Source organism: Quercus suber, unplaced genomic scaffold (genome assembly GCF_002906115.3).
Source record: "Quercus suber isolate HL8 unplaced genomic scaffold, Cork oak 2.0 scaffold_265, whole genome shotgun sequence".
In the NCBI taxonomy this organism is placed as follows: Eukaryota; Viridiplantae; Streptophyta; class Magnoliopsida; order Fagales; family Fagaceae; genus Quercus; species Quercus suber.
In genome coordinates, this window is record NW_027069721.1 from 380,374 (window position 1) to 394,106 (window position 13,733).

At 34.2% G+C, this 13,733-nt stretch overlaps 1 pseudogene; it reads right to left on the reverse strand.

Moving 5' to 3' along the window:
• Nucleotides 1-7,990: 7,990 nt before the first annotated feature.
• Nucleotides 7,991-12,969, reverse strand: LOC111984265 (protein GAMETE CELL DEFECTIVE 1, mitochondrial-like; annotated as a pseudogene).
• Between the last annotated feature and the right edge of the window lie 764 nt (nucleotides 12,970-13,733).

A 13,733-nucleotide genomic window follows, 5' to 3' on the forward strand; every position in this document is an offset into this window, starting at 1 on the left:
TCCCATAAGCAAAGAATAAGGGTAACATTGTTCTTCGTCTTTTTTGCTTAAAATATATATATATATATATATATATATATCTTCCACGGTTAAATTCGGTTCTCCTTCCCATAAGAAAAGAATAAGGGTAACATTCTTCACCGTTCTGGTAAAAAAAAAAAAAAAAAAATCCACTATAAAACTTTTTCTTTTTTTTGGGAGAGACAAAAATACACACACAAAGGAGAGAAAAATTAATTATAACACAAAAGTATACCACAATTTCGTTTAAAAATCATGATAACTTTTAACTTGGTTCTTAATTTCTCCCGCAACACATTCCGGAAGATAAAAAATAAAAAAATCTTCCACGCAAAAAAAAAATGGTTACCCTTCAATGTATAAACTTGGTATGTATAGAATTGAAGTAATTTGACTTTTAGTTTGTTAGGGCCGTTTCAGTGTTGAATATTTTCTTCGTCAAAGTTTTGATTCTAATTGTATTGATTTTCATTTATGCTCTTTATTTGAGTTGAAAGAGCAAAGACTTCTTAGAGCCTAGGTGTAAAGCTCAAGCACGCCTAATTAAAGTAAAACGTACATTTTTTTAAAATATAATATCTAATAATCTTTAGTATAAATATTAGTAAGATATAGTAAAAAAATTATAAAAAATAAAAAATTGTATATTTTACCTATTAGGTAAGTGTAATTGTATAATGCTTGTAAGTTTAAAATTAACATAAGTTTCTTGAAAATTACTTATATATATATATATTGATAAAAAAATTATATAATTAATTGAAAACAATTATATCAATGGACAATATCATAATAATCTAGTTGTAGAAAGTTTAAACAAATACATTTTATGTAATTATGTTGTGCTTTATAAAATACATAACTATAAGTTATGATCAATGACATACATGGCCAATCAACGTACATCTAAAAATCAAAAACCAAAAACCACAAGAATAGTAAATTAATTTGGTTTATATCTTTTGACATGTAAATAAAAAAATTGTTTGTAAATCAATGGTCTCATTTCATTTAAGATCAATTAATTAATTTTGACAGTTTCAATATTTTCTTAGCAATAAAAGAAAAGCGCCTAGGCCTGCTTTGTACTTCTTAAAAAAGTCATAAAAAAATACCATGTCTAAAGGATACTTCAGTTGTCATGCCCTGCCCCATGTGCACGAAATTGTCCTCTTCGAAACGCCCAAAGAGGATAGTATCGTGCACATGGGGCAAGGCATGACAGATGGTATCAGAGCTGAGGACGGCTTTCCTCTGAGGGTGTGGGTGAGGCACTGGGTGCCAAGAGTCCCACATCGTTTAAGTGAGTGTCCCAAGCCTGGTTTATAAGGGGTGCCTCCCTTGATGTATATGAGGCCTTTTCCCAAGCGCAACCTAGGGAAGAGGAAAACCTTGAGAGACTAAGAGAGCCTTTGGGCCGTCCAAAGAGGACAATATCATGCACATGGGGGCGGGGCATGATAGAGAGGCACGAGGTGCCAAGAGTCCCACATCACTTAAGTGAGTGTCCAGAGCCTGGTTTATAAGGGGTGCCCTCCCTTGATGTGTATGAGGCCTTTTTTCCAACATAACCTTGAGGGACTAAGAGAGCCTTCGGGCTACCCAAAGATGACAACATCGTGCACATGGGGGCGGGGCATGATAGATGGTATCAGAGCCAAGGACGACTCTCCTCTGAGGGTATGGGTAAGGCACTGGGTGCCAAGAGTCCCGCATCGCTTAAGTGAGTGTCTAAAACCTGGTTTATAAGGGGTTCCCCCCTTGATGTGTATGAGAACTTTCCCCAACGCAACTTGGGGAAGAGCAAAACCTTGAGAGACTAAGAGAGCCTTCGGGTCGCCCAAAGAGGACAATATCGTGCACATGGAGATGGGCATGACATCATTAAATGAGCTTCTTTTTTCTTTTTTTTTTCTTTTTTTTTTTTTTTTTTTGGCCAACCAAAGGCTCAGACCTTGGGGCTTTAAACTTTAAGCACACCTAAGTACGCTTTTAAAGACGAAGAGTTGAAAGAGAAAGTTCTAGTGCTGTTGTGAAGATCTCGGTCCAACGAGCATTAAAGTGTCAAGTGAGATAATTAAAGAGCATTAAAATGGACTTAGAGAGAAGCTTGCTCGACACTCATTAGACACTTTGGTAGAGAAATTATACACTTTGGAAGGAATCCTTCCTTCTCTCATAACAAATTTGGGCCCCACGTTGTGGTTCCTATTCATAAATTATGCAGTAATTGCATATACGGATATACCTGGCATAGTTTTATTTTTATTTTTTGATAAGAAACACTTTCATCACCGAAAAACAAAGAAAAACTACATATCATCCTAAAGAAGAGCTTGTTTAAGAAAATAAGGAATCACTTCTATTCAAACAGAAAAATCATCAATGCCTAAAGCATGTTTAGTGAGAAGTGGTAAAGTTTTTTTACAAACTCGGTTTTTTATTTATTTATTTTTTTTTTACAAACTCAGTTGGAATACTTGTAAACAACTTGTTGATCATTATTATAAATTCAGTGAGTTGCAATCTTCAATTTAGTAATTTTCGCCATCCAACTTATTGGGCATTGTAGAGTTAATTTTTAGGGAAATAAACTCAAAGAGGATGATTTTGTGTCTGGTAAGAACAATTGAAGCTTTTGTGATACATCGGACATCAGACCCCAGGCACAACAATGCAAAAGGTGCTAAAGTTAATTGCATAGTGGTTTTCAGTTTATGACACAGAGAAGGAGGTAATAATTAGGTTGGGTTTGGAAGGGGACAAAAGGGTGCACGGAGAAAATTGCAGTTTTAGGATATGTCATGGATTCATGGACCTGGGGCCTAATTTAACATGCTAGCGAGCATTATAAGCATCAGTCTAGGAAACTAACATTTCAACAAACATTTAACTAAAACCCATTAATATGGTGGTGCATCAGCTTAACAAACGAACATGCAAAGTTAACAAGTGAATAGTAAGTCAATACCTTTATTGAGCTATTTCATATTAACAAAACTAAATAAATCTTTTGGCTAAAATGCAAAACTCACCATCTAAATTTCAACAAAATTCATTTCAATGCTTTAGGTTTCAATTTTATTCAAATAAGGGCTTTTGTCAACTTCTATTAATATTTTTTAAAATGCTAAAAAATATTTTTCAATCATTAATTAAATTTTTTTTTTAATTTAAAAAATTTGAAGAAAAAATTAAAATTTGGACAATTAACTGCAACATTTAACAAAAGTTGATGAAAAGATCTTAATTGAATAGACTTGAAACTTAGAGAACTGAAATGAATAAAAACAAAGTTAGATAACTGAAATGAATTCAAGTGAAATTTAGATAGTAAATTTTGCATTTTAGCCAAATTCTTCTTATTTGTGGATTTTAGGATTACAAATTGAAATGAATAAAAAAAAATATATGTGAAGGAATTACATTTAAGTGATATAATAATATGGTATTGAGGCTAATGTATGTGTATGTAAAAAATAGATAGCTAAATTAGAAGAAGAAGAAGAAGAAGTTTTTAGGTTAATTTAACTAAGAATGTGTAGAACTGGGTGTGAATGCTCAATGGACTTACCTTGCTTTGCCAATCCCCAATCTTGGCCCCAGTTGAGTGACTATTATTTCTCATAGCCCGAGTTAGCACGTCTTAGGCTTCCTTGACGTGAATTCATTTTGGAAATATAAAAAATATTAACCAATATATTCGGTGACAAGGACAGGTTGAACTTCAAAATTTTCAACTCAATCAAAATTTCCAATAGTGCCAACCCAAATTCAAACAAATTTAACCATACACGTACATAATCAAAATAGTTCAACCTAACAATTCAATGCCTCTATGAGGCCATTTGGATTCGGCGTCTAGCGTCTGCGTTTTGATGAAAGCGCGTTTTTTTTTTTTTTTTTTTTTTTTTTTTTTGGTTTTCAAGCATTTCAGGTGTAGTGTGGCTACTGTTCATTAAACAGTAGCCGCATTATTTGACTTTTCAGCGAGGGAATAGTGCACTGAGCACTGTTTACGGGTCTCACAATTCTCAATTTTTATCAACTTTTTCATTAAAAATGGGTCCCACGGTACTATTCACACATTTTAAAATTATTTTGCTACAGTGTTTTCAGTTTTCAGTTTTCAGTTTCAGCAACAATAAGCTCAATCCAAACGGACCCTATATCTTAGTAAAAATAAACCATTAATTTCAACTATTTTGGTTGAAGAAACTCTCCAACCATTGTATGCGAAGTCTAGCATTTTTCAATGCGAATGGCCCAGCTCTCAGTTCATTCTGTATCAAATGGTCAAATGCAAATGCAAGCTTAGTCTCATCAAACCCTTCAATCTTCATGACTTCTTCATAAAGGTCACTCCAATTAATTTGATTTTCAGTCAATCTTTCCAACGCTACTGCAATTCTTTCAATTTGTATAGACAAATCATCCAATCTTTCTATTGGTTTTTGTCTCACGAAACTGCCCATAGCCAAGTCTCTACCCACAACCAAAGCCATTTCATCAAACATCTCAAATTTCTTGTTCAAGTTTTGTTCGTGGTTGAAGTGTACTTGTGATAAGAAGAGAAGAAAATACTAGTTTGAGATGAATAGGAAAATATTTTAATGAGTGATTCAAAACCTACATGATGATGCCAATAAGTTTCGTTTCTAGCCACTACTTCAATGGCACAGATTTAAACATACTGTCACCTTAACAAATTTTTAAACAACAAACTTTGTATGAATTGTGACCACCTGTTTTTTTTTTTTTTGATGAATTGTGACCACCTAAATTCTTGACGTTACCGTTGTTTTTACTATCCGTTAATTCCATAGCCACCTAAAAAATGTTCATACACTAGTAGTCGCAGTCATTGATTTGTGGCATTTCCTTTAAAATTAACCAGGTAAAAGATTTTTTCCCTTTAAGGATTCGGGGAATTTAAAACCTTCCTCAACCACAATTTTGGAAAATGTATCAACATTTTGATAAATAAACCACAAAGAGAATGTTCATAGACTCTTGTAGTCTCAGTCATTAATTTTTGCATTTCTATTAAAAATTAATTAGGTCAATAATTTTTTCCTTTAAAAAATTCAAGTAATTTAAAAACTTATTCAAACCCTACCAGAAAATTAAAGTGCTCCTCAATATGGATAGGATACACAAAAGAAAATCCACTTATCTATTTGCCTTTAGCTTTTTCATTTAATTTTAGCTTTTAGGTAAAAAAAACCTCACTTTTCAAAGTACAAATATACTTTAACACACTTTCAGTAAAAAACTAAATAAGCTAATACCAAATACACACAACAATTTATCTTGTCAATGAACTATAGCCCAACTAATACATCCTTCTCTCATACTATTGATTGGAGAGTGAGCTCATGGATTCAAGACTCATTGGATGTCTGTATCTTACCAATCAAAAAATAATTCCATCATCTATGGTGATGAAGAAAGTCAAGCAGGCAAAAAAAAAAAAAAAAAAATGACATTAAAAAAAGGGGTCAAAAAATAATTCCATCATCTATGGTGATGAAGAAAGTCAAGCAGGCAAAAAAAAAAAAAAAAAAATGACATTAAAAAAAGGGGTTCACTCTCGCAAAAAAATCTTCACATTACCAATGAAAAGGAGAATATTGCCAAAACGAATAGGAATAACAATTACTACACATAATCGATGTTAAACCTGAAGATTGGAAATTAAGTTGATTTTAAAATAATTATGGAACAGCAAAACATTGTTGAATCATTGATGTTAAATCAACTTAAGAGTTAAAACTACACTGATGATAACAACATGAGAGATGGTTTTGCGGGTACCATGAGAACAACAACAAATGCTTCAAAAAATCAACATAAAGCTAAAGCTTTTATTTCCCGGACTACCTAACACTGAAAAACTCAAAAAGCTATTTCAGGGAAACATTTACTGTTGAAACAAACAGAGCTTAAGAGTACATTTTACGTCTAAACAAACTAACCATATCTTAGATTATAAGCCAAAGTCGAAGTTGATACAAAATGTGACATAAAAATCAAAGAAGAATAAGAAACGAACCGGCTTTGAAGTACAGATATCTCTCTCTCTCTCTCTCTCTCACAAAATTTGGTTTTCTTGTGGGTGGGGAAAAACTTATGAACTGTCCTGGGTTCGTTTTAGAATAATAAATTTTTATATCCATTTTCATATTAACTTATCCTTGGTTTTTGTACGTACAAAGGTATACTACAAATTTCATTCAAAAATCATAGGAAAATTACTCATACATTTATGTTATATACAACAAACTCTCTTATGCAACGTGAAATAAATACCCAATCTTTTTCTTGAGGTACAAACACACTTTATCTTTATCATTGATCATTTGATTGCGTGAGCTTTGAAATTGGACTGGATTGAATGGGTTCTCAATCTCTAATATGATCTAGTTGGTTATAGGTAAAAAATTGTCCAAATACGTTGGATAATTAAAAAAAAAAAAAATTCATAAGTGGGATCTACCTAAAAAAATAACATAAATGGGATCAATCCCCTATGAATTTGATTTCTTCTGTTTAATATATAACTCAAATTTCACATGTTTTAAAATATCATAAATCTGCTTGCTTAGCCTTATTTATCTAGCATGCCCACCGGGCAGCCTCTATAGGTTCGTACCCTTCTTCTATATCATGGCAACAGTTAGCATAGTCATGAATGCAGATATGGCAAACTTCTTGCACTGCAATTACGTTAGGTGCGTCCACCAATTGAGTGATTTACTAGTCAACAGATTAATTTAACTTAATTGTGTATTTTTTTTAAATAAAAAAAAAAAGGTCATAATAGCAAATTTTGGACACTGGTCGAGGGGCAAGCATAAACTCAAAGCATATATTGTTAACCTGGGTATCCAAAAAATTTTAAGCACTTGATTATACTCTAGGGTGTTTTTAGTCTCTCAATTCCACGTCACATACTTAGAGGAAAAAATCCCTTATGGTGATCCTAAGATACTAGTTTGAAGTTTTGAAATTAAGATCTTATGGATCTAATTAAATTTATACATTATGCAATTCTGTCACATGAAACATTTTTTACCCCAGAGAGCATAATCCCAATAATTTAATTGTTTTTATGCAAGAGCAATGTAGCCTCATAGGTAGGCAGGCCAAGCCAGGTAAAATGGGTATTTGTTTATTACCGTGTTTCTTCCATCAGTAAAGCCATGTAGCCCTAATAGATAGACAAACCATGTCAGCAATTATTTTAAAAAGTTAAGAAAAATATTATATCCTTGGTATTACTTGTCATAATGTGAGGGGAAAAAATTAAATACAGTAATTAGACATGTCCAGAAATCCAGCTATAATTTAAAATTTTCTCAACAAACAAGAAATCAGTCCATGTCTATTCATTCTCCAAGATTGCACTAAAACTATTGGTAAGCCAAAACTTGATATAAAGTTAAAACACTTTAACAAAACTGATGAAGAAAGAATATGTCGAATGCCAAGAATGGAAATTATTTTGGAAATGGCAATAAGGGTCTATATCATACAGAAGAAAAGTTCATGAGCCACTCCATTAGCTGTACTTGTGGCACGGGACTTCCATTCTGATGGACTTCAGTCTTGATTGAACTAATTGCTTCACTATTGATAGAGCAGACCAAATAGATGGCACCCGAAACATCCAAACTCACTGCTCTGGATTGCAGCAAAATCTGTTTCCAATCACTCCACTGGGTTAGTGCGAGCTTTGAGAAGACTGCAGCAGCATTAATAGAAACCGAGGCTTCTAAAATCTTTAATTGCTTGAATCTGCATTAACTTTCACCTAAAGTTTCCTCAAGCTTAGACTCAATAAGAGGCAAGGAGGAAGTATTGCTCACAGGTCACCTTTGTTTAAAACAAAGTTACTTCCTAACAAGTTTTAATACTAATGCAACAGAATCATTAACGATTGTGCTCACAGCAAGGTGGAAAAAACTAAATAAAATTGAGGCAAGTAAAATTATGATAACAACACCTCAGTCAAAAATACAACAGTTACAAAAATCCTGGATTTTGAGATCAATTCAAAAAACATAGACATAGTCATCAGGGTAATATCTTCCGTCTGCGGTGGGGGGTCTCTCGCTTCACATACATTTTCTCCATTTCATTTAGAGATCGACTGGAACAATCAGGTAAGCTGACAATTTCCAGCCACCACCACCTTCACGTTTCCCTCGTGGTACCATTTTCTCAACCGTGAAATTCCACCCCTCCAAAGGGTGGCGTGAGCTCTGCCATCTGTACACAAGCAAAATCACTTCATTTGAAGGGTTCAAGGTACAAGCAATATCATATAACCCATACATATCTCGATATAAGCCATTGGATACAAACCAACTTCCTCTAATCAAGACACCTAATAAGTTCCGCTTCTTCAATCCTCACCTCATTCATCTGAATGTGTGTGACAATTAAGGAAGCATGACTGGATAGATGAGCTTTTTTGCCCTTGTAGGCAATCATTTAACTAATTGAAATCCAATAATAGAGAGCACAAAAGCTTATAGCAACAATAACAAATGATTTTTTTTTTTTTTTTTTTTTTAATTAGTAAATTACACATGGATTGGGTGGGTTTTGAATCCATGAAATCTGCCATTTGAGCCACATTGGCAATTATAAATCAATTGCAAACGTTATAAATTAAAACAAACTATTGATTGTCAACATTCATTTTTCACTTGCTTTCTTCCAGGGCAAATGCAGGGAACAAATAGAACTTACTTTCTTTTTGTTGAAGTTCATCTTCTGGAGAAATTCTTGATAAAGCATTTTATCTTCTTAGTTCTTTCTGGGATATCTCATAGTGGACTTCATCGAGATCTCTGGTGGTACCATCCCAACCCTGCGGCATGACTTTGAAGTCAGGTTTGTAATGAAGGGAAGCCACATGGAATTCCCTGTCATGAGAATTAAAAAATCTGCAAGAGGAAAGAAGATAATTAGAATAAGAAATAAAGTTTTTTCTATACAATAAAAGGAAAAATCAGCATACATCAGTAAGCTAAAGTATATTTGTGGTGATGATGAACAAATCACAATCTCAAAACAATAAGCTAAATCTCAAAACTGTCTCATTCATATTTACATCTAAAAAAAAAAAAAAAAAAATTTCTTATGTGAGTGTGTGTAATGTATGTGCTTGCATGTGTACTAACAATGATGGCATATACACATGCACATGAATGCTATTGACCCTAAACCTCATTATTTTCTAGGTACAACTTATTTTTCACTACTTATTTAATAGGCCAATAAACTTAAGCTTTATCAAAAGGCCTAAAGTAATTTTCAAACATCACCTCAATCCTCACACTTGCTCTAACTCAAAGATTGATTATTACAATGTCAAGATTTCCGTAACCAAAAAGGTCTAGAATGAGTTCTCAGCACCACCACCACCAACAAATAAGACAATACATTTTTTTCAAATTAAAAATCGGCTGCCACCATAGCCACTGGCTCAATTCTATCAATTTCAATCACCAGTCACTGCCACCACTACCACTGACCATCACCACATCTACCCATTTAAACCAACATAACACAACAGCCAGTCCAACCCTCCCCCCTCCCCCTCTTCTCACCACCACCAGAACCATCAAATTATTGTTACCTCTCTAATATGCACCAAAAATTCCAGTTTTAATAATTTTTTCATAGGTAAAATTCCAGTTTTAATAATAAACTCAATTCTAGAAAATAGAATCTAGTAATTTTGCCAGTTCATAACAATCTAATCAATTAACAATATACTATTTTATTTACCAAAATACTAATTTCCGTAATGCATGAGGAAGAGAGTGAATAACTAGTTATCCAATCTTAGAGTGATCTCAAAATAGAAACTTCAATTTTACTACTGACGGCTCACTCCGCTCAAAAGTCCTCACATTCCTCGATCTCCACCTGCCAAAGTGTCCTTTCCAGCAAGCTAGTAACTTGTATTTTCAAAGCAAGCCATTTTAAGATAGACAAAAGCAGACAATTCACATTACAATATGCATACCCACTAACTTGTATTTCAACTTTATTAATTTAGGTAGTCATTTGTCATCAAGACCAGCGAGAGAAAGTGGCACAGTGAAAGCAGAAACTTTAATCTGGACTTTAGAAGGCTTATCTGTGGCTTAACCATTTCTGGATAAGCAGGCCGGATTAGCAATGGGCTGACTAGATATGGGATGCTTGATGAAAATTATAATTTCACAAAACATGGACAGTCATCCTAAACAATGTAACTACCTACATTCTATGTTGCACGGACACGGACACGGGAATATGGCAATTTTTGAAAAATAAGGACACGACACAGCGGGGACACGACAATTAAATAATTAATTAAATTTTATATTTAAACATATTTAAAAAAAATATATATATTTAGACATAAAATACGTTTATATCTAGAATTTAAATTATGTAAGAACTACAAATAAGTAAACTGACACCCAAAATAATACAATAATACACATAAAACTATAGCAAGACACACAAAAACAAAAATCACTAAATTCATAATAAACATTATAATTTATAAAGCAAAACAAAAGGCTGAGTAAAGAAATACAGTAACAATGAGACTATGAGAGTGGGATTAAAAAAAATTAAAAAAAAAAAAAAAACAAACGCGTTATAAATAAGTGAGTAACAGTTATGACCTATTCCCACGTTTCATAAACAAACAAATGCGTTATGACCCATATACCAAAATTAATATCTAAAAAAAAAAAAAGCAAACAAAACAAAAACAAAAACAAAGAGAGGAGGTCGGACCTATTGTCCACGCCAAGAGAGAGAGAGATCACCAGAAGGTATAGGGCACCTAGGCATAGTGTCGACGTCTATGGAGCTTGCCGATCGGCCCGATATAGCTTCGGCGAGGGACAGAGGGCAGTGGCAATGAGCAGAGGTTAGAGGGAGGGTGGGTTGAGAACTTGAGATGTGGGTTTCTCAAAATGACTTCTCAGACTCTAAATGGCTTTTTTGTTATAGGATATATCACAAAATTAATGGTATTGGTAAGTCTACTATCAAAATATGTGATTTTTTTTTTTTTCACTACTAGCGTGTTGGACGTGTCGGAGCCATGTCAATGCCGCATCGGCGCCGTGTCGGAGAAGCCAAAAAAAAAAAGAAAAAAAGAAAAAGAGGACACTCGCCGGACACCGGAATTCGGCAAGTCGTACCCATTCTGGTGTCCGACACCGACACGACGCCAAAAATGGCGTGTCCGTGCAACCTAGCCTACATTATCTGTGTGAATGGCTGTAGAAGAATGGCCTTTGGGCCATCAATAGTCCAATACTTCAACATTTTCAAAGTAATTACAACTTCAAATAAGCACAATGCAGTCATTCAAAGATTGGTAACTAATTCTTGTAGACAACATATCTTACAAACAAACATGTCACAAAACCTATTTCTTATCAATGTAAACCACACAACATCTACATTTACCAGTCAAAAAATCATAATAACAGAAATAAGTACTCTCTAGTTTGAACTAAGTAATGCTCAGAAGTAATAACTTACTCAGGACAAGTATCAAGCAAGAGCTCTACAGAATCATCCAAAGGATGACAAAGCTTTTTCTCCTCTTCCTTCTCAAACTCCTTCAACCAAAGAATAGTATGCACTCTCTGCCTCATAATCCTATAATCCTTGGCTAGCCTCTCGATTGTGTACACCTCGAGGTTCTGTTTGTGCAAGTGATACATCGAGCCTGCTCAGACTCCTTCAAATAAGACCCTCTAGCACCAGGCTCTCTTACTTGCTTTAACAGCACACTCATCTCCCGCATGCTCTCACCCCACCCATCCACAAATGGCTTACTCTTTTGATTCTCTGCCTCCAATTCTTTCAACCTATCATCATTTATTGCCCTTTTAAAATCTCATTTTCTACTCCAATAGTAAGACAACACATTACCACCGCATACCTTTAGTGTAATGGTCACTCCATAAGTATAAGTGTTTGTAGGGTGTAAGGTAAAGGCCGATGTTCAAGTCTCTAAAAGGGAGCTTTACACACATATATACTTAGATTATAGAATTTCTATCTTAAAAAAAAGGGGGGGGGGGGGGGCTNTTCATTAATTTTTTTTTTTCCAATTGAATTAACTGGTATCCACAGTCTTAATTTATTTAAACTAATATTACATATCTTTATCTTTATTTATCATTATTTATATAATGTTAATTAAATTGAATTAGGCACATATATAACAACCTCTTCTTATAAGAGGCTACAAAATGATGTAGTACCTTGATAAACTAGTAATTAAAAAAAAAAAAAATTACACTTGTCAAAAGCAGAGTTGTACTACCAACACTAAATTGTTTATGGAAAAATTCACATACTCTCTCACAAACTCAACTCACCGAGACGACGAGACCCATCACAACCCGAAAAATACTCCATTAATGACTGTGATGAACAAGACGCCAACCTAATTAACACGCTCGGAAAGTGTCACAACCCAAATAATGCTTGGACACGCAAAAATATTAATGGAGTTGGCGAGTCAATAGGTTTTTTTTATTAGAAGGAAACGCAATAACAGTGGCAAAAGAAAGTATATAGCTTCCTTGACTCGCTGCCAGTAAACGGATCATGTCTTATACGCAAAAATGCACGCTTTGTCAAGCTTAAAGGTTCATTTTCCACACAAGAACTATTTAATGGGGTTGCCACTTCACAAGAGTTACATAGAAGTTTTAAAGTAAAAACCAATGGCAAAAGACAGTATAGCTTCCATGACTTTCATTGCCACTGCCACTTTTTTTATAATCTTCCTTACTCTCAGTGGTTCGCTCACAGAGGTCTTAGCAAGAAGGTTCCCAGCCCAACGATCACCGCCAGCTCCCAAATTTGCCCATCGAGTAATTCACCAAGGGGGTTGCTTGCCATCATTTTATCAGAAATGTACACCGTCTGCGCCGCCACGGCCACCACGGCCACCACCGGGCCAATAAATTTATACTACACCTTTTTTCGCTTCATTGAATTGGCCTTTAAAATTGTAAGTCTAATATATTTTTGTATACATGAATGATGTGGCACCTGGTGGTGACGTGGCTTGAAACATGGCAGCAAGTGATGTGGCACGTGTGAAGTCTCATATTGTCAATTTTGGGAAGGAAAAGTTCTATTAGTTGCGGTAAAATTTAGAGGATATTTAACAAGTCATGAAATAAGAAAATTATTATATACTTCTGGAGTATCATAAATGTATATTTCTTCCTCTCACATAAATAGTGAGTCTCACTAATTAAATTCATAATATGACTCATCATTCATGTGAGAAGGGAGAAGTATATATTTATGATACTCTGAAAGTACTTAATAATTTTTTCATAAAACAAAGTTATACATATATTGAGAAATAACTATATTGTGTCTCATCTCTACTATTTATATATATATATATATTTTTTTTAAATTTGAGGTGCTCCTAATTGTTGATTGGGGGCTGGGAAAATGGGTGAGAAATGAGTAGGGGGGGCCGGTTGGTTCATGTTGGGGAGGCCAATTTATTTTTTCTTCCTATTCTAATGGGAAATTTTTTTTTTTTGTAGGGGCCTCGGCCCCCTCAAGCCACTATGTGGCTCAGCCAGTGATGTTTGGACACGCAAAAATATTAATGGGGTTGGCGAGTCAATAGTTTTTTTTAT